Genomic DNA, 23,669 nt, shown 5'->3' with positions numbered 1-23,669 from the left:
GCATACATTATGATGAGGTGAGATTTATACCAGAAATGCAGGACTGGTTTAATATTGGGAAAACTGGAGTGAGAAGTGTGACAATGAAGAAGGGCCAGGAAAGAAATCAGGCCACAGGGCCAGTGAAGAAAGGGAAGAGAAATCAGATGGTATGTGAACTGGAATGCCTCCAGGAATTGATGCAGAGTGAAGGAGCAGAACCAGGAAAACATTGTACACAGAGACTGATACACTGTGGTACAATCAAACATAATGGACTTCTCTACTAGAAGCAATGCAAGAATCAAGAGCAAAACTGAGGGACTTATGAGAAAGAAAATTAGCCACATTTAGAGGAAGAACTGTGGGAGGATAAACACAGAAGAAAAACAACTGCTTGAACACATGGACTGATGGGGATATTATTGAGGATGAAGACACTAAACGATAACTCTAGTCCAACTATCAGTTATAGGGAATTAGGTCTTAATCAATGATACATGTAAAACCCAGTGGAATTGTGCATCAGCTAAGGGTGGTTAGGGGGACCTGGGGAGAGGGAAAGAACATGAAATATGTAATTCTGGGAAAATACTAAAAATAAAAATAAATAAAAAAGAAATCTGGTGGTGAGGCAAGGTCATGGAGGAAAACAAGAGACACAGCTATATTAATGATATTGTTAAAAGACTCTTATCCCTAGAAATGGCCAGTCAGAAGGAGAAGATGGAGATAAAGACTGAAGGGCTACTGAACAAGATATCAATAAATCCAGAAAACACCAAATCACTGGAAGCTCAAATTACAAGACTGACAATAGTCAAGATCCGGAACTATGAAGAATACATGCAGAGAAACACTGCAAGAACAAGGTTCATAAACGATGGCTGCATAAGTAATTGACCAGAGAAAGAAACTACTCAAAGAACTTTTGCAGACCAACTTTGAGGTGTTTGAGAAGACATGTAAAGATCTGGGCATCGAGTACACATTTCCCCCTGTGGACCAATGGTGGGTGGCTAAGAAGGCTTTTTGTATTAAGGTTTTCCAGGAAGCCCAGAAGCTGAAGAAGCTAAAGAAGAAAGAAGAGTCACTAAAATATAAAGAAACAAAGAAGCCAGAGTCAGAAATCCTTAGTTTGATGGCCCAGTTGAAGTTGGCCCACTGATCATGGGGCACTTCATTTAATATAAAAAAATAAATTAAATGAAAACCTGGTCTTCCTTATGTCCTGGAAGAATATAAGAAAGGTCAGAGTTGTAGACCTGAGAAAAGAGAGAAACTTCACCAACTCTATCACTGAAGAGTTTTCCAAGGGGTATGTGTATATACACATGGGTGCTATTTCCCAGAGAGCAAGCAAAACACAAAAAAGTGTTTTGTTAAGTCTTTTGATTAGAATGGTTACATTCTAAGGACAGGCCCCCCTTCAACCCAGAAGGTCCCAGAAGTGTCATAGAAAGAACACAAGATTTAGAGTTGGTTCTAGGTTTCCATTCCAGCTCTCAATTTAGAATCTGTGTGACTCTGAGCAAATCACTTCCATTCTTTGAACTTCAGTTCCTTCATTTGTAAAATGAGGGCATTAGTGTAGGTAGTTTCAGGCTTCTGCCAGCATCCTATGAATACTAATATCAAGGATTACAAATGAGAAGTTTAATTTCAGTTCATCAGATATTAATTAGAGCTGTGCGTGCCCCACCTCTAGCTGGCCAGCTCACAAAATATATACCCTTGAACTTGTGTTCCTTGACTGTCAGTGAACAAAACACTGAGTATAAGGCTCAATGCCAGCAAGACATAGAAGAATAAGAGAAAGAGTCGGGGGACAAAGAGAAGGCATAGCCTCCACCTTCAAGGAGCTAACAGTCTAGATAGATAAATACGTAGATGAATAAATGACAATAGAACATAAATAAGAGCTGAATGATGTGAATAATAAATATAGTCAGGGTCCATAGCAGGGGAAAGTCACTGAGCCTGCACAGTTGGAGAAAACAACTCTTGCTTTGGGGGAGAACAGAACCTAGAAGGACGGGGAGGGATTGGACAACTCAAGAAAAAGCATGAGTAGCATAAGCAGGAGCAGAGCATTCTGATGAAATCATGTTGTGAAAGAGCTGAGAACAAATCAAGGAGTGAAGAATTTAAACCTTAGCAAAACACTTCTGGCATTATGCATATATTTGTGTATATGTATACTTTAGAGGGAGATGGCATTAACAGCTGGAGACCCAAGAAATAACTGGAAAAGGTGATATTTGACTTGTCTATTTTTTAAAACCCTTCCCATATATCTTAGAATCAGTACTTTGTATTGGTTCTAAGGCAGAGGAGTGGTAGGAGCTAGGCAAAGAAGTTTAAGTGACTTACCCAAGGTTACATAGTTAGGAGATGTCTGGGTCCAGTTTTGAAACCAGGACCTCCCATCTACAAGCCAGGTTTTTCTGTCCATTGAGCCACCTACCTGCTGCCGTGAGCTAAGTTTTAAAGGAAGCCACAGATGTTAAGTGGAGGTTGGAAGGGAGAGCATTTCCAGCATGAAGAAAGATCCAGTTCAAGAACAATGAGTACAACCTTGATTGTAGAGTACATAGGAGTGAGGAAAATGTAAAAAGATTGGAAAGGTAAAAAAGGAGTCTGGTTGTGAAGAGCTTTAAATGCCAAACAAAAGACTCTTTGGTCTTGAAGGTAATTGGGACCCACCAGAGTTTATTGAGCAGCCAGATTGACACATTTAGAGAAAATTATTTTGACAGTTGAATGGTGGACAGATTGATATGAAGAGAGATTCAAGGAAGAGAGATGAATTGGCTTTTGGAATAACCCAGGTGAGTGATGATGAAGGCCTGAATTAGAGTGGTGACTAAGTGGAGAGTAAAGAAACTATGCTAGAGATTTCAGAGAAAAAAATAAGGTAAAATAATGATAAAGATACCTCCAGAGAATGGACTAAGAAGTAGAAACATTAGACTTTTCTGTTTGCCAAGTAATGCCTTCTATGATGGGAGAAGAGGAAGAGGCTCAATTTAAAAAATTAATTTTTAAAAAAAGATTAGCTATGTGGGGTTGAAAAAGAGAAGAGTAGAGGGTGATGTCTAAATTATGAACCTGAGTGACTAAAAAGTTGGTTGTGTCTTCCACAGTCACAGGGAAGTTCAGAATAGGGGCAGAATTGTGGAGAAAGATAATGAATTCTCTTTTGGACAATGAGTTTGAGTAGTCTATCTATGGAATATTAAGTCTGAAATATTCACCAGACAGTGATTTGGCTTTGGAGTTCAGGAAAGGGACTATTTTCCATTTCTATTGAAAACTCTAGAAGGCATAGGAATCAATGAAGCCTTTCTTAAAATGAAAAGTAGTATCCTTCTAAAACCAAGGGCAAATATTGTCTATAATGAGTAAAAACTTGAAGCCTTCTCAGTAAATTGGAGTGAAGCAAAGGTGTTCATTATCCACACTCTCATTGAATATTGTACTAGAAATGCTAGTTATAGTAAAAAGAAAAGAAAAAAATGAAGAAATAAAAATAGGCACTGAGAAAATAAATTATCATACTTTGTATATGATTTTATGCATATTTAATTAGCCTTAGAGAATCAAAAAATCCAGTAGAAACAATTAACTACTTAGTAAAGTTGCAGTATGTAAAATAAATTCACATAAATCATTGGCATTTCTATACACGATTAACTAAAACCAGTAGGAAGAGATAGAAGGAAAAGCTCCAATTATGATGACTGAATTTAGTGTTATACCAATCAAACTAGTAAAATAATTATTTTTTAGAGCTATGAAAATAATGAGAAAATTCATCTGGAGAAATAAGCATAAAGGATATCAAGAGAATCCACTTTTAAAATGTGAAGCAAGATGACTTAGCAGTATGAGAATTTATAGAATATTAAAAAAGAATTATCATCAGAACAATTTTGTGTTGACTAAGAAATGGAGTAATAGTACAGTTGAATAGATTGGATACACAATATAAAGTAATAAATGGCCTGCTATGACATCTAGCTTTTGATAAATCCAAATATCCAAGTTATTTAGGTAAGTATTCACTAACTTACAAAATAGCTGAGAAAAATGGAAGTAGTTTGATAGAAAAATGATTTAGTCATTGAGGGTGAAATAAATAAAATTGAGGCGTATGGAAAAATATACTTCTCAGTTAAGGGAGGAGTTTATGACTCAACAAGAGACAGATAGGATCCTGGATAATTTTGATTATATTAAATTAAAATGGTTTTCTACAAACAAATCTAATGCAAACAAAATTAGAAAAACAAACAGGAAACTGGGGGAAATTTGTAGCAATTATTATTTTTTTATCTTTTTTTCTGACAAAGTCTTCATTTCTCACTATAGAGAGAACTAAGCCAAATTTATAAAAAAAGAATATCCATTCCCTACTTGATAAACAGTCAAAGGATATGAATAGAAAATTTTCAAAGAAGAAATCAAAACTATCAATAATTACATGGAAAAATACATTTAATTACTGATAAAAGAAATCAAAATTAAAATAACTTTGAGAAACCACTTCACACCTATTATGTATAATATATATGTATGTATCCATACATATTATATGAATAACATCACAGAAAAGGAAAATGATATATACAAGAAAAATTGGAACACTAGTGTATTTTTTGCGGAGATGTGAAATGGTCCAGCATTTCTGTAGAAGTCTAAACTTTACTCAAAGAACTATAAAACTGTGTATACACTTTGATCCAGAAATATCACTGCTAGGTCTATAATCCAAAGTGTTTAAAGAATAGAGAAAAAAGATCAATTTGTTAAAAAAAATCTGTGTAGGGTCAATCAATAGTTAATACAAGTGATACTCATTAATTATAGAATGGCTAAACAAGTTGTGGTATAAGATTGTGATGGAATATTGCTGTGCTATAAGAAATGAAAAACTGTATGGCTTCAAAAAAACCTGAGAATACTTATGTGAATGTGAAGTGAGCAGAATTAGAAAAAACTTTGTACACAGTAACAACAATATCTTAAGCATGATTAAATATGAAAGACTTAGTTTTAGCAAGACAGTGATCCAAGACCATTCCAATGAACTTAAGATGAAAAAAGTTTTCCACTTTAAAAAGAGACTACTGATGGAGTTTGAATACAGATTGAAGCATTTTTTTTATTATTTTATTTTATTAATTTTAAATTTTATTTTTTCTTGGGGGGCAGTGTGTAGATCTGTTTTCTTTTGCAACATAGCTAATGTCAAAATATATTTTGTATTCACATTTATTATCGACACAAAATTGCCTGCCTTTTAAAAGAAGGCTGAAGGTGGAGAGAGGGAGAGATTTTGAAACTCAATATGTTAAAATATGTTAATTTTTAACATGTAGTAGAGAATTATTTAATGAAATGAATAAAAAATTTATATTTAATAAAAAATAAGAGACTTCCCCAAGTTCACATACTGTATGTTTGTACCTAGGTTTTCCTGATTCAAAGCCCAACTCTCTAATTTAATTAATAATGTTACTACATTATCTTTCTCTTTCATAATTATCCATAGAAAATATAATTCCTTTTTACTGTCAGGCTACTTCTTCAAGTAAACCTCTAGTTATTTGTTTACTTTTAATTTAAATAGTTCTCCATCTGTTTCTTTGTCTTGCTCTCCTCTTTGTCTGTCTCTCTGGGTCCCTGCCTCTCTCTTTTTCTCTTATGTGTGTGTGTGTGTGTGTGTGTGTGTGTGTGTGTGTGTGTGTGAACTGTTTAACTATTTTGATTTTAGATTTAGCAGGACTCTATTTAGAATTCCAACTTTCTAGATTTCTACCTCCATAATATAATGTAAGTCATCTTACATGACTTAGACTCAGTTTTCTCATCTATAAAAAAAAAGAAGAGCTTGGGCCAGATGGTCTCTTAGGTTCTTCTCAAAGACAGGGCTATTATACTATAACTTCAAGGACATCCACTTCTCTATTACTGCTAGATTCTCTACCACACTTTCTTTATTGCCCTGAAGCTAAACTAATTTTATTGTTCATTCCCTTTTCCCCTTCCAGAATTCATATCCCACATCAGCTTCTAAGAATTCTATCATCCTGTCCAATAAGCCCTAAACTTCCCTCTGGCCATCCAATGAGCCAAACTTGACCCTCTCTCATCTCTTTAAGTCTTTCCTCTTCCCTGAGGCCTATCTGGATCTATATCAGATCTTGGATATTGGCCTGTGAACTAAATTGCCTACTGTCTAGCAGGAGTGTGCACAATTATTTAAATATACGTGATGTTTCCTCCAAGAGATCCCCTGAAATTAGCCCCAAGTTTATGACGTTCACCTTTTTTCCTTTTTCTGTGCCCCCTTGTTTGAAAAAAGAAACAAATGTCCAAATAATTATTTCCGAGGTAAGAACCAATTATCAAAAAAAGCTTTGGAGAAACAGGAGTGCATATTCTTCTTATCCCATTCCCTAATATTCCATAGCCTTTCTCCTTTCTCTTCCAGACAAATCGTATCCATCCTTCAAAGTTCAGCCAAATTCTTTTTTTTCTTTCACACACCCTTCATAAGTTAGAGTTATTGCAATGAAACTTAGAAATAAAATGTCTTCTATTTATTTCTCAAGTGTTACTCTTATCTTCCCTAAAGAGTGTGTTCCTTGATAAAGCTGCCACATCTACCTACCTGTATGTACCCTTTCTGTCACAACTCCTTAAATCAAAAGCCAGTAAGCTTTTAGGGAGTACCCCCCATTATTACCTGGACTATGGGCTATCCCTTCCAGTAATTATCAAGTATACAATCACCCTGCTGTCACACTTCCCCCCCAAGACTATATTCTGCTTTTAGAGTAACCTGACAATGTTAACTCTCTGAGTAAATGGCTCACATATTGTTCTATTGGTGGTCATGCTTTTATAGGCTAAGCTGCATCGAAGAAAGACAGTATAAAGCCTTCCAAAATAATTATTGAAAAACATTGTTAATTGACTTTATTACTAAATATATCTGAAACACGAGAGGGTTATGTTTCTTATATTCTGATTTTCAGAAGTCTAACCTTATGATGATTAAATAGACAGATGACCACAGAAGGTGCCTTTCTATTCTATAATCTCATGATTCACTGATGGTATGATTCAGTATCATTTAGCCAAATCTCCTTCTGAATAAATGAAATGTTCATACTACTTAAATTCATCTCAATTAGTGTCGATTGAGCACACAGAAGATAATCAGGAAATATTTGAATTACATAAAATTGAAGAAGTATACCTCCCATTTCTCAGGAAAATCAACCAAGTGAGTTTTTTCTAAAATGAATGGTATATTCTTAGCACAGAAAAGCCTAGTCTTGACTCTTTCTCATTATTCACACCTAACACTCTAAATGTGATTCCACTACACACAAACTTTCCCCCTGGATCACTACTTTATCCTTTGATGAGGCAAAATGATACAGATGCAATAATGTGGTATAGTAGAAAGAAAACTTGTCTTAGGAGTCAGTTAGGTGATACCTGGATTCAAATCCTGCCTCCAAACCTTATTAATTATATAACTGTAATTATCTTAAGCCTCCATTTCCTCATCTACTAAATGGCAATTATGTATTTGGAATTATATCACAGCACTGTTGTGTGACTCAAATGAGGAAATGTATTTCAAATGTTATGCACTTAAAGTGCTCCTTAAATGTCAGCTATTACTATCCTATGTTTTTTTGAGAGAGAGAAAAATGAGAGAAACCCAGAGTTAAGAGAAAGAGAGAAATGAAGGGGAAAGAAAGAGAGAGGGACAGATAAAGAAACAGAGCCAGTTAAAGAGAGAGAGACACACACACAGAGACAGAGATACAGAAACAGAGAGAGAGACAGAGTCAGAGACAGAGAAACAAAGAGAGACTGAGAAAGAGCAGACAGACGACAGAGATAGAGATGGAAGAGAGGTGGAAGAGATGGGAAGTATGCTTTAATGGCTAGAGAGCTGGAGTTGATGCCAGGAAGATTTGAATTCAAGAGGGAGAAAGGGAGAGAGAGAAGAGGTAGGGTAGAGCTCTATATACCATTGAAGACAGAAAGGCACAATAGATAGATTATTGGGTTGGAAGACAGGGAGATATGAATTCAAATCTAGCCTCAAATGCTATCTCTGTGATCATGCACAAGTCACTTAACCCTAATGGTCTCAGTTTCCTCATCTGTAAAATGAGTTGTAGAAAGAAATGATCAACCACTCCAGTGTTCTTTGTCATAAAAACTCCTAAAAGGGGTCACAAAGAATTAGATACAATGGAAATAACTAAAAAGCAACAAGATAGTTTGGAAGGGACTTCTGTTTTTGATTATCTCCTTTTCTCTATAACTACTTTTATTTTCAGATGTTCTATCAAACCAGAAAATTATGCAATAAAATTTAGGAATGACCATAAAATCTCATTTTCTCCACTCATAGACACAACATCCGAAGACAAGCTCTCATCACCTCTTATTATTACAATAGTTTTTCCCATCCCCCATCCTTACACTTTCTAAATGAATTTCCTATCTATAGTTTCTCCTTTCTCCAAGCAATTCTCCAAAATAAAAAAAAAACCATAGGACTAATGTATAGATTTTGAGCATGAGACTCCTCTATTCAATAAATTCCAATGGTTCTCTTTTATTCTGAAGATCAGTATAAACTATTATGTTTATTTTAGTGACCCTTCTCAGCCTGACTTCAATTTACCCTTCCAACAAATATATACAAAATAAAAGTATATAAATATAAATAAATGAAAGAACTAAAAATATAAATATATACATATATGTATACACATAATCTATATCTACACAGTATGTATATAATATATATTTTTTGAATCATGCTTTCATCAATTCAAACATGTTACTCCATCTCTATGCTTTTACCCAGTTTGCCCCCTATACTTGTTATGCAATCCTGCCTAACTACTCTCTTAGTCTTGAATTTCTTCCTTAGCAAATGTCAAATACCACCTCTTAGGAGAGGTATTTCTTGCTCTTTCTAGCTTGCAAATCAAAACAAAACAAAACTTTTTTTATTTATATTATTTGTGCTTTGTATATATTTATTCCCTGTATACTTTTGTATGCATGTTGTCTCCCCTGAGAAACTCCTTGAGGGTAGAAGCTCTTATTTTTTAATGTTTTTGTATTCCTGTTATCTGGTAAAGTACATTAATAAAGTGTTTGTTCATTGATTAATTTACTGAAGTTAACCTCCAAAGCAAGTATCCTATCCAAATCAGCACAAGGTAGAAGTCTGTTTGATAGTGTTAGACTTGGAGATAGGAAGATTGGAATTTAGTTTTCCCTTTTGATACCTCTGAGCCCTGTAGCCCTGAACAAGCCACTTAATTTCATAGTCTTAATCTCCTTGCCTGTAAAATGGAAGTTTTAGCAGCAGCATCCTTTTTTAAAAAAAATGAGATAATTCCTATGAAACACTTAATGAGCTTTAAAGTGCTATTTATGTTCAAGTTCTTATGACTCTTGCTTCCATATCATTCCATCCTTGGCACTGTGATCTGAAAGGTAATACACACAGTGGGCTTGGACCTGGGTTCTTCTGGGAATGAAAATGCTTGTCTACATTCAGGCAAGAGAATCCAGGCTCCTCCAAATCCAAAAGCTGAATAGAAAGCTGGGAGTGGTTTAAACAAGCAGATCTTGTTTAGAAGCCAGCAGGGTAGGGGGAAGCATCATGCATTAAAAGGCTCATGAGAGCCAAGCTGGAGTGGTCAAACTGTGCAGTCCTGGGATCAATTAATCAAGCGAGTGCTCTAAGGGAAGTGTCAGGAGAAGCCGGCTGTGCCACTCGGCTCCCTTAATGCACAGCTCAGACCCATTTACTTGTTTGATTTTGCTCCTTTTCGGTAAATAATTTACATAGTTTTGCATTAGCTCAATTTGCAAAAATTGAGCAAACAGTGCAATTTTCTGTAATTATGCCGGTGCAAGACAGAAGTAAAGTCTGGCTGAGAGAGCCTTTATCTGAACTGAAAAGACATTCGGTGGAAATGGAGCATGAGAAGAAAATGAAGAGCTACTCAAATTGGCTCTGGCCAAAGCAAGAGAGAATAGAACACCATTTAGCGAACACTGCCTGCGTGCTCAGAGCCTCCTTGCCCTCCTCCTCTGAAGACTGTCAGGTGTACATACAAATGTGCAGGGAGAAGCATGCGTCAAGGGGAATGCCTAGTCCCCCATATGGAAACAAATAATGCTTTAATGTTTGCCCTTGTGATTCTTCTTCCCACTGCCACTCCCACATAAAACGATAGACAGACTCTCTATTATTATTATTATTATTATTATTATTATTATTATTATTATTATTATTATTAGTTCTGCACCTTTCTCTTTTGCTCGCCATCTCTTTATCATCCAGTGCCCCTAAACACAGAATCAAGAAAATGTGGCTAATAAAGATTTGGCTTAAAACCACTGAGGTAGAGGCAAGGGAACACATTGCCTGGTCAGCCTTGCCCACATAAGTGAGGTTAGATTAGATGCATCAGGAAAAAAAATGTCATTCTCTCTCCTGGGCAGTGAGGCAGCAGTGTCTGTATTTCAAGGTCCTTGGCACCATCTGAGCAGTGGAAAGATGGAATGATTAGACCTTTCAGTCTCATTTGATCTGAGCTTAAGTGGAGAGAGATAACTTTTGTCTACAGTGTACAAGCTGCAGAGGAACTTTGTCCTCCACACAGTTCACTTGCTGCATTGAGCCAGCCAATATGGAGGCCTCCAACACCAAAGGAGAATTTTTTATATGAATAAATTGGTTTTGATTCATATACAGCCCAATTAGAGGTGATGTTGTCTGAGAGAAGGAGCTCTGGATTTGGTGTCTGAAGACACGAATTCTGTCTGTCACCTACTATCCTAGTATATCCTAGTGATCTTGGGAAATCATAGATTTTCTCTCAGTCTCAGTTACTTCATCTGTAAAATAAAGGATTGGGACTAAATGGCATATAAAGCCCCTTCAGAATCTACATTTAAAAATTCCCTAAGCAGCCTCAATATAATTTGTACATATATTCAGGCAAGGCCCAGATGACCACTCATCTCTTACAGATACGATTTCTTGATCAAACTAGATGATCACTTGGGGCCTCTTCAAATTCAGAGAATTTAGGGTTCATTCATTTGGTTTTAGCTACAAACCTATAAGCAAAGGACAAATCCCCATCTATGTGTGAAGTATATAGAGGTGATGGAAGATTTATGAGGGGGGTGAAATGAACAAGACAATTCATTCTGTGGATGCCAGTTTTCTCTAAGCCCCCTTTATCAGATGGCATGAAACCAGGGCTTTCTCTATTACCCATAAATATTTAAGTCCAAAGTCCTAGTTAAACTTCATTCTTCTTTCTAGGTTGCCAAAGGACTAATGGAAATTTTGTCTGCTCTACTCCTATATCTAGGGCAAATGGGTGATGTGAAAGTAGCCCTAGTACTGGAATTCGAGAAAAAAACACATTGGGAAAATATAAAGATTAAACAAACAAACAAACATAGTTTGCTTCTATTAGCCCCAAATTTCACTAGTCTACTATACTGCTTGTTTGAATGATGCATTGTAAAACACGATTTTGTTTTTCCATCAAGAAAATTTATTAAAAATAGACAATATTTAACAAAAGAGAAAAGAAGGAACGAGGGTTAAGTAACAGATGAAGTTGAAGAGCAAAAACATATATAATCTAACTATTTGACCATTTTGATCAAAACACAATGATTTACAAAAATACTAGCTGTCAAAACAACCACACAATTAGATTGCTTCATAAGTAGCTTGGTTCACTTGTTAATTAAGACAGGTGAAATAAATGGATTGATTCTTTTCTAGTCATCTTAATAACAGAAATAGAAACCTAATCAAGTATTTTGTGATCAAGCTATAAACAATTAATCCAGTCATCTTCTGAAATGGACAATATTGTATTATGTTCTGGGGCGGGGACAGCTAAATGGGTAGGGGTGGGGGAAGCAATAATAGCAACTTGGCTCTCACATTTTTACAAAACACTGAGCTTTGGTTCACTTTCAGTTCTGGTACCTTTCATCGGTGTAGAAGTATCGAGAAGTTGACTAAAATTAACCCTTAGCTCTTTAGGAAGAGACAGTTAACATCTTCTCCGACTACACCTACATTTTGACCTTGAAAACCTTTCTCTGCCTTTTCTCATGTAGAAACGAAGGGGTGACAGGAGATGGATCTATATTAACTACAATTATTTCTACTGTTTTTCACCTTATTGCTTGTTTCTTCCCTCCTCCCTGATCCCTTTTATTCTCTTGGAAAGCAAAGAAAGAACACCACCCAAAGCTATCGTTCACACTTAAAAGGAAGCCAATGCTATGTCCTGGGCATGTTGTTGAGAAAAATAAACTGTGTCTCATTGAATAACTGTGAAATTCCTTGGCCCCTAGAGAAGAATGTTTCTTGCATCTTGGCCAAACCGTGGCTCTCTTTCTTTATAAATGCAGCCAGTGTGTGATCTCCAAAGAGATAAATGATGAATAGGGTTGGGGCTATTTATAGCTAGGCTAGGAAAAAACAATTTCACTTAACAGGGATGTCGGTTAAAATAATTAATGTAGATCAAGTGGACATGTGAATAGAGGGGCTGTTGGAAAGCGATTAAATGGAATGTGTGATACAGGTAGAAACATACCACACAGTGTTGGGGGAGTTGTTTACTAGGAACACTGAGGAATATGAGTTGTAGCTTGTATGCTCACCATGGATCCCTGCCACCCAGGCTAATGTTGTGCCAATTTCGAGGAAAGGATGGCCTTACATGTCTCAAAACTAATGGAGGCATGCAGTGGTTCTTGAGCTGGACCTTGGAGCACTGACAGCATAGGTTTAAATTACAAGTGTCTGTGGATAGATTTCAAGAAGTCTGTGAATTTTGATGGGAAAAATACACACACACACACACACACACATATATATATATATACATATTTACGTTTTCAAAAGGGGATTACACATCTGTTTATATATGTATATATGTTTTTATAACTATTTATACACATATATAAATATATATACACACATACACACATATATAATATATAGAGACATACATATAATCCCCTTTTGAAATTCCATTTATCTTAATTTAAATGCACTTAAAATATTCTGAGAAAAGGTTTATAAGTATTACCAGACTGCCAAAGAGTTCATGAGGGAGAGTTCTTTTTTCGGAAATTGAGAACATCATCCAGAAAGCATTTGTTGACCCATGTTCTCCACCAGAGAACATGCAAATCTGAATGTCTCTTTATGTACTAATTAAAAGGAAACAGGTATAGTGTTGATAGCATATATCAAAAGAGAGTCAAATCCATGGTGTCGATTTTGTTACTGGACGAATGGTTGACTTGCCCACAAGCCATCTATAGGTAGGCAACACTCAGTAAGTTCCTTTACTTTGTAGGATAAAGAATTAGAAACTAAGCAGGTAACTGGTAACACAATTTCCTCATTTGGAAAATGAGGTGATCCTCAAGGTCTCTTTCCATTCACTGTTGTATCAGTCCAACATTCCCGCTATTCCTTGTTTTATACTATCCTGCGAGTTTGATTGAGACCATTCATGGCCATATTATATTGAGTCATCTAAATTTGGAATAATAGGATCTGACTATCATCTGCTTTAGCCATATGATACAGGTAAGGGTAAAACCATTTTCACAGGGAAATATAAATTTGTCTTCAAAGATTGCACTACTGGAACTTCTCTCCTTTCTGATCCTACTCATCATTCATCACCAAGAAGAGACTGATCTTTGGAGAAAGGGAACTGGAGGTTGTTTTGTCAGTATGGAGAAAGGATATAGAGAACCTCCCCCCCCACCACCCCCAACACACACTTCTTCTCCAATCTCAGCAACCTCCCCTGCAGGAACCCCCAGAATAAAACAGGGTACCATGTGGTGATTTACATGGACTGAAACTTTCAAAGTGAGATTGAAGTGGTCAAGTGCAGTGTTCCATGGAGGTGAGTCTAAACCACACATCCATCACAAAACACAGGAAATACAAAGAGGTAATTTCCTCCTGATCTCTCGGAATATTTAGAATTCTTTTAAAATTGTGTTAGGGAAAGAAAGCAGTGACCCTTATTCTACAGTCAGGTAACAGAACCTGTTAAGATCAATACAATCATAGTTGTTTTTTTTTTTTTAAGTTCTCCTTGATATTTCAGTCAGGCAATAATCTGTCTAGTTGATTTACTACCTTGTTGGAAAACAGAATACACAATATATACATGCATATAAACACACATGTATGTGTATGTATGTATGTATATGTATGCAAATAAGTCTCACATTATACAAATTGGCAAATCTGACTCCTCTTGGGGCTGGCAGAAGCATCTCCAGCAGTCTGGATCCTGGCTCCAGGCAGATGGCTGTAGGAATAACATCAACCCTGAGCCACGGGTCTTCTGCTCCAGGTACTAAAGCCCCTCAGGCTGCAGGAACCCCAGGCACTGGAGCTACTTGGGCTATAGGGGTTTAGAGCTACGGAGGAGGAAGACCACATGGAGCCCTCTGGGAGAAAGGGAGAGATTTCCAGAACAGTTCATTTAAAGTAAGTGAACAAGAACTATCTGTATATACATACACATGCAACATGATTTCATATATATATGTATATAAGTATATATATAATATAAACTTCATATATAAAAATAAATTTGTATATATATATACATATTTAGTATAGCTATATCCAATGACTAGATCATCAGACCTGAAGGGAAGGAGATCTGAGTTCAAGTGTAGCTTCAGGCACATAGTAGCTGTGTGACCCTGGGCAAGTCACTTCTATTTATATCAGTGTCTTCATATGTGAAATAGGGGTAATTAGTAGCACCTACCTCCCACAGATGTTGTAAAGAACAAATGATATAATAATTATAAAGTGCCTAAAACAGTGCCTGGCTCATAGGAAGTACTATATAAATGTTAACTGCAATTATTATTATCAACATCATCATCATCAACATTATTATTATTATTATTACTATCATTTCTCTTTCAGTATCACTACATGGAAAGACTATGGGTAAGGGAGGCAGAAGGAGTGATCTCATGTGCTAAAGATGAATGAACTTTGCCTAAATTAGAAATTCTCTAGAGCACAATTCTAGTTCAGAAAAAAAGTGTTTTCATGATTGAGCAAGAAATCTTATCCAAGGGAGTTTCTGAAAGATGATAGAATTAGTAAGTACGTAGGTATGTGGTGGGACAAACCTTTTTCTACAGTAGATACTGCATTAGTACCAAAATAGCACTGCTCATTTTAACGAAGGAAAGCACTGATTTTCAAATAAACTTTTGAATGCAGATCTATGTATTATAAACATCTCAACTGTTAAGCTAAGTCAGAGCTACACAGAGAAACATTTCCAATTTCACTATTTACATCTCATTCCTCTTGCCATTCTGGTTTCTTATCAAGAATTGTCCTAGGACAGATGGTAGTGAGTTAATGAATTTAGACTATAGGAACATATATCTTTATTTGCATCTGTATGATGATATGAAATCATCTTTCAATGAAATGGCATAAGTCACAGGGATGGTCCAGAACTTTCTGACTTTTCTTTGCCCAAATGAAGACACATGGATACGATTTGCTCTGGCCACCACTAAAACTCCTCCACAGCTGGAACAGAAAACAACAGCTGCTTACCAGCACCCAACAACATGGCACAACAGTTTAGGATCATAAATGAAGAAGACAGCCTCTGATAGACACTGCAGGGGGAATTTAAATGGAGAGGAAGTAATTAGCTCAACTGGAATAGGGCCAGGAAAGCAATCCTAGACTATCCCCAATTTTGGGAAGGGAAATGTACCATCAATGTATAGGTCATATCCTCAGTCCAGTCTTGTCTAGGCTTAGGGTAAGATGCTAGGACAATAATAGCACTGATCTGATGATGCTTCAGGTCTGACTGGGAAGGCGGAACTCTTCCACAGGTTCTCCTTAGAACACTTTCATTCCTTCGTAATCAGTCTCACATCCAAAGATGGACCCAGCCCCAACCCAATTTGGCTTATAAGATCTGACAAGATCACAGCTTGTGGGGGGAAATTTGTAATGCTCCCTGACAGTGGTTGACTTGGCTTTTAATAGAAATGGGCAGGGACGCAGAGACCTCGTACATCTGAACATACAGGATAGGTTGGGCTTTCATCGGTGAGGCTCACGAGCTTCCTGCAGCAGCTGGAGCGAAGACCTATGAGCTGATCTGGAAAATAAGTCCTTTCTTTCAAATGGGAGCCCCCACATTGTGCTCCTTTAATTATACCATGTCATGTCGTGTTCCTGTGTAAAATGACACAGTGGAACACTTTGTGACATGGGATAACGATGATGAATTGCATCCTGAACAAAGGCTTGCTTTGAAAGATATCTGATCTAGGGAAGCAGGTATTTTCAGCACTCCATGGATATTTGGGATTACTGGATAATTCCTCCACTTAATATCATAAATGTTTAATAATAAGATTATGTATCCACAGAGGACTTTTCCCTACTTAGACCCAAATATATTATTTTTCTATTTACTGTAGCAAATTAATGACAACTTTTATATGTTTGTTATAACAACATCAGCAATGAAGCCACATTTAAAGAGATGGACTTGTCATTGGATTTCTTAAATGATGGAATTAGCTGTGTGAGATGACTACTTTAAGAGCATTTTGTTTCCTGGATGCAAAAAAGAAAATAAAGTAAAACCCAAACCATGCAATGAACCATTAGTAAAGATTTGAATGCAAGTGGCATGGAAATTCAAATTAAAAATAAGACTGGCTCTAGTAAGTATACAGAGAAATACTAGATAATCAAGTTAGTTATTTGAAAGTTTTGCATATTTGGATACTGGATGACATAGATTCCACATCAAAATAACTGAATATATTTTGTACTTGCTCATTCAATATATATATATATATATATATATATATATATGTAGACACACACATATATATATGTGTCCATGTATATACATAATAAATTCAATACACAATATTTACACATATACATATATATTTTGATAGAGATATTTAATACCTGTAACAGGAGTTCTTAAGAAATCTTGGGTTAGTGGAACTCTAAAGAGGTTGGTAGATTTCAAATGCAATTTATTTTTAGCACTTACCAATTAAATCAATATTTCCTTTATTTATTAAAATAGGTCACAAACATTATTCTGTGAAAGAGTTAATTGACAACTGGACTACCAATAAGGTCTATGATAAAAAAAAACCAAGTTTAAGAATCTCTGATCTACATATTCTATTCATTGTCCTAGATCTAGGGACATAATAACAAAAAAATAAATCAAATGCCTCTACCCTAAAAAAGGTCTCTTGCCTAATTGGAGGGACATGACATGAACACAAATAAGCATAATATAAGGTTGAATATGATAAACACTTAGGAAACATCCTGACAAAGTTGGTCAGGACTCCGGAGGCTATCTAGTTGAATGCACATCTAATCAAAGAATTTCTTCGAAGAACCATGACAAGTGATTAAACAGCCTTTGCTTGGATTGAAGAGGTTCCTGTTACTTCTCAAAGCAGACTTTTTCTAATTGTAGGATTTTTAAAAATGTGTTGATATTTTTTCTTCATTTTTGTTCTAAATACATACCTTCTCTATTATTAGACTAGTGATGGGCAACCTTTTGAGCTTGGAGTGTCAAAATTCACCAAAAATCTGAGCATAACTCAGGTGGTGAGTCACTTTGAGAAAAAAAAAACAAAAAATATAATTTTGCAATATTTAGTTTAAATAACAAAATGTATAATTGTAATATATAACTGTATTTAATAAACCAAAATAGGTAAATTAACATAGGTAGAATTGTTATCTATAGTGCACAGAGTGTCTACACTACACTATAGCAAATGTTTCATCCTCGGCATGCAGCCCCATACTTCGCTGTATGCAGTGTGTCATCAAAAATGGCTACATGTGTCAGTGTTGACACACGTGTCATAGGTTTGCCATTACCGCATTAGGCATCTTATCCCCATAAACTTTATATCTATATCTATATGGCGGCCTCGGGTCCAGGGACTTTCAATAAGGCTTGGGTCCATGGAGTAGAAAATCCCCAGCCATATTCTTTCTCCTTTCTCCCCTTCTGCATCTAGGTTACGTTTGTGTTCATTACCCCTAGAAACCCAGGAAAGTTCTTGTGCATGTATCATGCAACCTAGCCAAACTCTTTTACTGTATCATGTAACCTCCCTGGTCCTCCAATCACTGCATGAGATGTAGCATAGAAAATCACTGATGTATGGCATTGCATTGTATTGCTTACGGTCTCTCTGTAAAACATTGCCTGTCACCATGTGAATGGAAAATTTGGGTAAAAACCCTAGTTTGATTCTCTTCTATAAAAATCATGACTACTCTTAATAAAGTGCTTTTGGTTGCTATCAGCACCTTAGCCCTCCTGAATCTGCTTTCATTCTTCTTACCCCTTTGGACCCCAGACTCTTATAATTGGGAGGACACTGGCTGGACAACTTCTGTCACTTTATCTATATCTATATCTATATCTATATCTATATCTATATCTATATCTATATCTATATCTATATCTATATCTATATCTATATCATCTGTATCTATTCATCTATCTCTATCTCTATAAAATTTTAAGGGAGGAAGGTAGAAGTAGTTCAGCAAAATTAACCAATGTATCAAAACAGACTGATAATATATTGCAGTATTCTATTCCCATAATCTCCCTCCTCTAAAAATAAGGGACAGAGATTACAGCTCTATTGTTAAGAAGTTTTAATTTTTTTTTTGTTTTTGTTTGTTTTGTTTTCTTTTTTTTAAAAGCTTTGTATCTGTCTGCAATTTCATCCATGGCTTATAATTTCGGCCCCCAAGACCTATTTGAATAAGGATAATTTCCACCCATATAGCTGTGGTTACTTTAAAAACTTTATGATAGTGGTCATCTTCCCATACCTTCTCCAATAAATCTTCTAATCTATAGACTGAAGAGGATGCTCATGTGCTTCAAGGGATTCTTTTGTTTTGTTTTTTACATATTCCTTAATCTTTCATCATCTCTAACCTATCATTTTCTTTCCATGACATAATTTGTTTATGTGTGTGAGTATATGCACATGTATGTACTTAACCAAATTTTAATTTTAATAATATAGAGCTTTCTAAGGTAGAAATTCCCTTTAAACATGAAAATTGGCTCTTCTTGCCAGATTTATATAATATTTGGTATTTTCCTGGGGCAATTTACCTAGGGTCACATAGGTAGTGTGTAACCTAGGATATCAGGAGTTTTATTCACTCCCATATCACACTGTTGAGTTTTCAGTTCATTAAGTACTATAGACTTTTTTTCAGACAGACAAATGCATAGCTTTGCTTCTTCCATCTTGTATTTATGAAATAGAGTTTTGTAACCTACATATGAAATACTATTCAATATTCATGTGCTTCAAATTTCATCCCAAAGAATTTGTTCCATTTTTCTACATTGTTGAAATATTTTGGATACAAATTCTGGCTTCCAATAGGTTGGCTTACCCTCCCAAATGAATGTCATGAACAAATCTGACAAGCATGCCATCTATGCCTTTATTCAGATGATTAATTAAAATAATGTTGAACAGTATATGGATTTCTGGGATTAAAAAAACAAAATAAATAGGAAGATATGGAAGACTCATGAGCAGAATAGTGGCATGGTTAAATATACACTTTAGGAATGATATTTTGAGTGAAGACTATTTTGGAAAGGCAAGAGAGAGGAGCGAAAGAAGGTCAATCAATCCAGGTAAGAAGTGATGAGAATCTTCAGTGTAGTAATGACAGTGTGAACAGTAAGAATACAATAAATGATAACAAAATTGTTTAGGTAGAATTGATAGAATTTGGTAATCATCTAGAAGTTAGGAATGATATGAGAAGAGCAATGATGACAAGTTTGATACCTAGATGATCCAATATCTTCAACAGAAGCAGAAAAATAGGGGAACAGGAAGTTTTTGGGGGGAGGTACCAGACATTTATTTATTTTTTTTTAAATAATTTTTCATTTTTAGAAAAATTTTACATGGTTACATAAGTCATGTTTTTACTTTCCCCTTTGCCCCCTCAACCCCCGCCCCCTCCACTGTAGCTAATTCGATTTCCACTGGATTTAATATGTGTGGTCAGTCAAGACTTATTTACACATTATTGATAGTTACATGGGTGTGGTCTTTTCAGGTCTACATCCCCAATCATGTCCTCATCAACCCAAGTGTCCAAGCAGTTGTTTTTCTTCTGTGTTTCTACTCCTGTAGTTCTTCCTCTGAATGTGGGTAGTGTTTCTTTCCATAAATCCCTCAGAATTGTCTTGGGTCATTGCATTGCTGCTAGTACAGACATCCATTACATTTGATTTTACCACAGTATATCAGTCTTTGTGTACAATGTTCTTCTGGCTCTGCTCCTTTCACTCTGGATCAATTCCTATAGGTCATTCCAGTTCACATGGAATTCCTCCAGTTTATTATTCCTTTGAGCACAATAGTATTCCATCACCAACATATACCACAATTTGTTCAGCCATTCCCCAATTGAAGGACATACCCTCCTTTTCCAGTTTTTTGCCACCTCAAAGAGCGCAGCTATAAATATTTTTGTGCAAGTCTGTTTATCTATGATCTCTTTGGGGTACAATCCCAGCAATGGCATTGCTGGATCAAAGGGCAGGCATTCTTTTACCGCTCTTTGGGCATAGTTCCAAATTGCCATCCAGAATGGTTGGATCAGTTCACAACTCCACCAGCAGTGCATTAACATCCCAATTTGGCCACATCCTCTCCAACATTCATTACTCTCCCCTGCTATCATTTTAGCCAATCTGCTAGGTGTGAGGTGGTACCTCAGAATTGTTTTGATTTGCATTTCTCTCATTATTAGAGATTTAGAACACTTTCTCATGTGCTTATTGATACTTTTGATTTCTTTATCTGAAAATTGCCTATTCATGTCCCTTGCCCATTTATTAATTGGGGAATGGCTTGATTTTTTTATACAACTGATTTAGCTCCTTGTATATTTGAGTAATTAGACCTCTGTCAGAATTTTTTGTTATACAGATTTTTTCCTCAGTTTGTTGTTTCCCTTCTGATTTTGGTTGCATTGTTTTCGCACACCATACATCAAGATAAATTCAGAATGGGTGAAAGACTTAAATATAAAGAAGGAAACTGTAAGTAAATTAGGTGAACACAGAATAGTATACTTGTCAGATCTCTGGGAAAGGAAAGATTTTAAAACCAAACAAGAGTTAGAGAAAATTACAAAATGTAAAATAAATAATTTTGATTATATTAAATTAAAAAGTTTTTGCACAAAGGAAGTTTTTTCAGGAGGAAATTCCAGCTTCATGAAAAGAAACATAATACATGACAGTGGCATGTATTTGAAATGTCATCTAGATATCCCTATAGAGAAGCAGAATTAAATATGTTAGGAATAGAGATAACAATATGGCAATTTGGGGCTTGAAGGTATCATCTGAAGTCAGTAGAATAATTGGACAAAGAAATTCCAGCAATTTGTTTTCATTTTCTAAATTTCTAAAATTGGCCATTTTAGGATGAAAATACCATTTTCCTCTAAAATGTCCATTTCTTCCAATCCTTTTTTTGCTTTTGTATATTCACATGTTTATTATATCTTGTATTTTCATTATTTATTAATGGATATTCCTCCACCTCCTATCTAAATATTAGGAATGATTGCAAAATTCCTCTCTCAAAGCCTGTTCCCTCTGGAATAAGGTATCATGATTTATAAAAGATGACAAAAATGGGATATAACTCCTTAAGTTTGGACCAAACAAGATAGACACCTACTTTCTGATCCCAAATTTATCTCTTCTTCACAAGAGAAACAAAAGTCATTGAGACAGATTTTAAATTAGAAGGATTCATCACTTTACAACATTGGAGTGTCAATGAACCAGACTCTTTCACTGACTTTTCTCCACTTAGATCCTAATGTGGTGTCCTTTGGAATTTACTCTGAGTTGGCAAAGGTTATAGCAGTGTGTCATAAGGTCTTAGAGGTCTTTTGAATCTGGAGATGTTAAGAGCATGGGCATGTGGCTGAATACCATATGATGAATAATCTAGATAAATTTTCAAATTTTTTATTAGAGGGATAGTCACTAGTTGCTAAATTTGATAATGAGTCATATGAAATGACAAGCAGGTCACTTAAAAAGAAACATGGGAAGACAATTGAAATTATGAAGAATGAAATGATCAAGAAAAAGATAGCATTTACAGTTAATAGAAATGGTTTTTTGAAGAATAACTTGTATATAACTACCTCCAGAGAAAAAATTGATAAGTAGAAATAAGCAAGACATAGTTTTATATTTATACATAACTTATTTTATAAAATGATGCTTTCTCTACTGCAAAGACGTGAGGGAAAAAGATGCTTGGGAATTTTAATATAATAAACAAATAAATAAATGCATTTTAAAATTAAAAAATGCAAGACAAAGAATACTTGCCAATTATATCAATGAAGGAAGTGCCCAGGATAATGAATTTAAAGATTCTTAAAACATTCAAGTCATCATCTTTTATTAAATAGCCCGAGTTAGTCCTTATAAGGATATAGAAAGCCATATGAGTATTAAATATTATTTTCAAGGAATAAATCTCCCTATTAAATTCAATTCTAAAAGCATTTATAAAACTTCTACAATGAGCAAAGCACCATGCTTTTAGGTGGCCTTATAAATGTAAAACAAAAATAACCAGCCTTCAAAAAGGTCATTTCCTATAAAAAGAAATACCTCTAAATATATTAATAAATACAAAATAATTAAGGAGAGAGAACATTACACACTGGATTCCATTTTTCTACTGAAAATTAATAATAATAATAATAATGATAATGAGGAATTTATCAGTGACAATTATTTCTGTTAGGTCCTCCAGGCCTTTCTATCTGCCTTAGCTTGCATTTTAAAATACTTTGGTCCTTATTATCTGTATACTGCTATGCCCATTTGTTCTTTGGGCATCCTTATTTGTTGTTTTATGCACCCTAAGGGCTGCTAGGCCTTTCCATTTACCTTGTATTTGAGCTCTCCTGTTTAAGGGTGAGTACCCTGAGAAAGGGTACTGTTTTGATTTGTATTTACTTTCCTATTTTTATCTCTACAGCTCAACATATAGTAAATACTTAAACAATTATTCCTCCTTTCATTCATTCTGTAGCAGGCAGGGTGCTGTTTTGTCTTCCAGCTTAGAAATGATTGGATTTAGGACAGAAGGCTTGGGTTTAAATTGTAGCTCTGCTATTAACAATCTATATGATTTTAAATACAATTAAATAGTAAATGCTTGGGTTACCACACTCATGGGGTGAAGTGAGGAAAATTTTCAAAGCCTATAGTCCCAATAAACATGAGTTATTTATCTTCTAGCACAGTGCCTGGTACATTTGTTATTCAGTCATTCAGTCCTGTGTTATAGGTTCTTCTTGGCAAAGATACTGAAGAGTTTGCCATCTTCTCCAGTGGATTAAGACAAATATAGGAGGAGGTAAAGCCAAAATGATA

The 23,669-nt window shown here is 35.4% G+C and overlaps 1 pseudogene; it reads left to right on the top strand.

Annotated features, from left to right (window-relative positions):
- The first annotated feature begins 621 nt into the window (after positions 1–621).
- On the top strand, positions 622–1,147 carry LOC123252386 (annotated as a pseudogene).
- Positions 1,148–23,669: the final 22,522 nt, after the last annotated feature.

The sequence above is a fragment of the Gracilinanus agilis genome, chromosome 1 (genome assembly GCF_016433145.1).
Source record: "Gracilinanus agilis isolate LMUSP501 chromosome 1, AgileGrace, whole genome shotgun sequence".
In the NCBI taxonomy this organism is placed as follows: domain Eukaryota; kingdom Metazoa; phylum Chordata; class Mammalia; order Didelphimorphia; family Didelphidae; genus Gracilinanus; species Gracilinanus agilis.
This window is presented reverse-complemented; position numbering and strand designations above follow the sequence as displayed.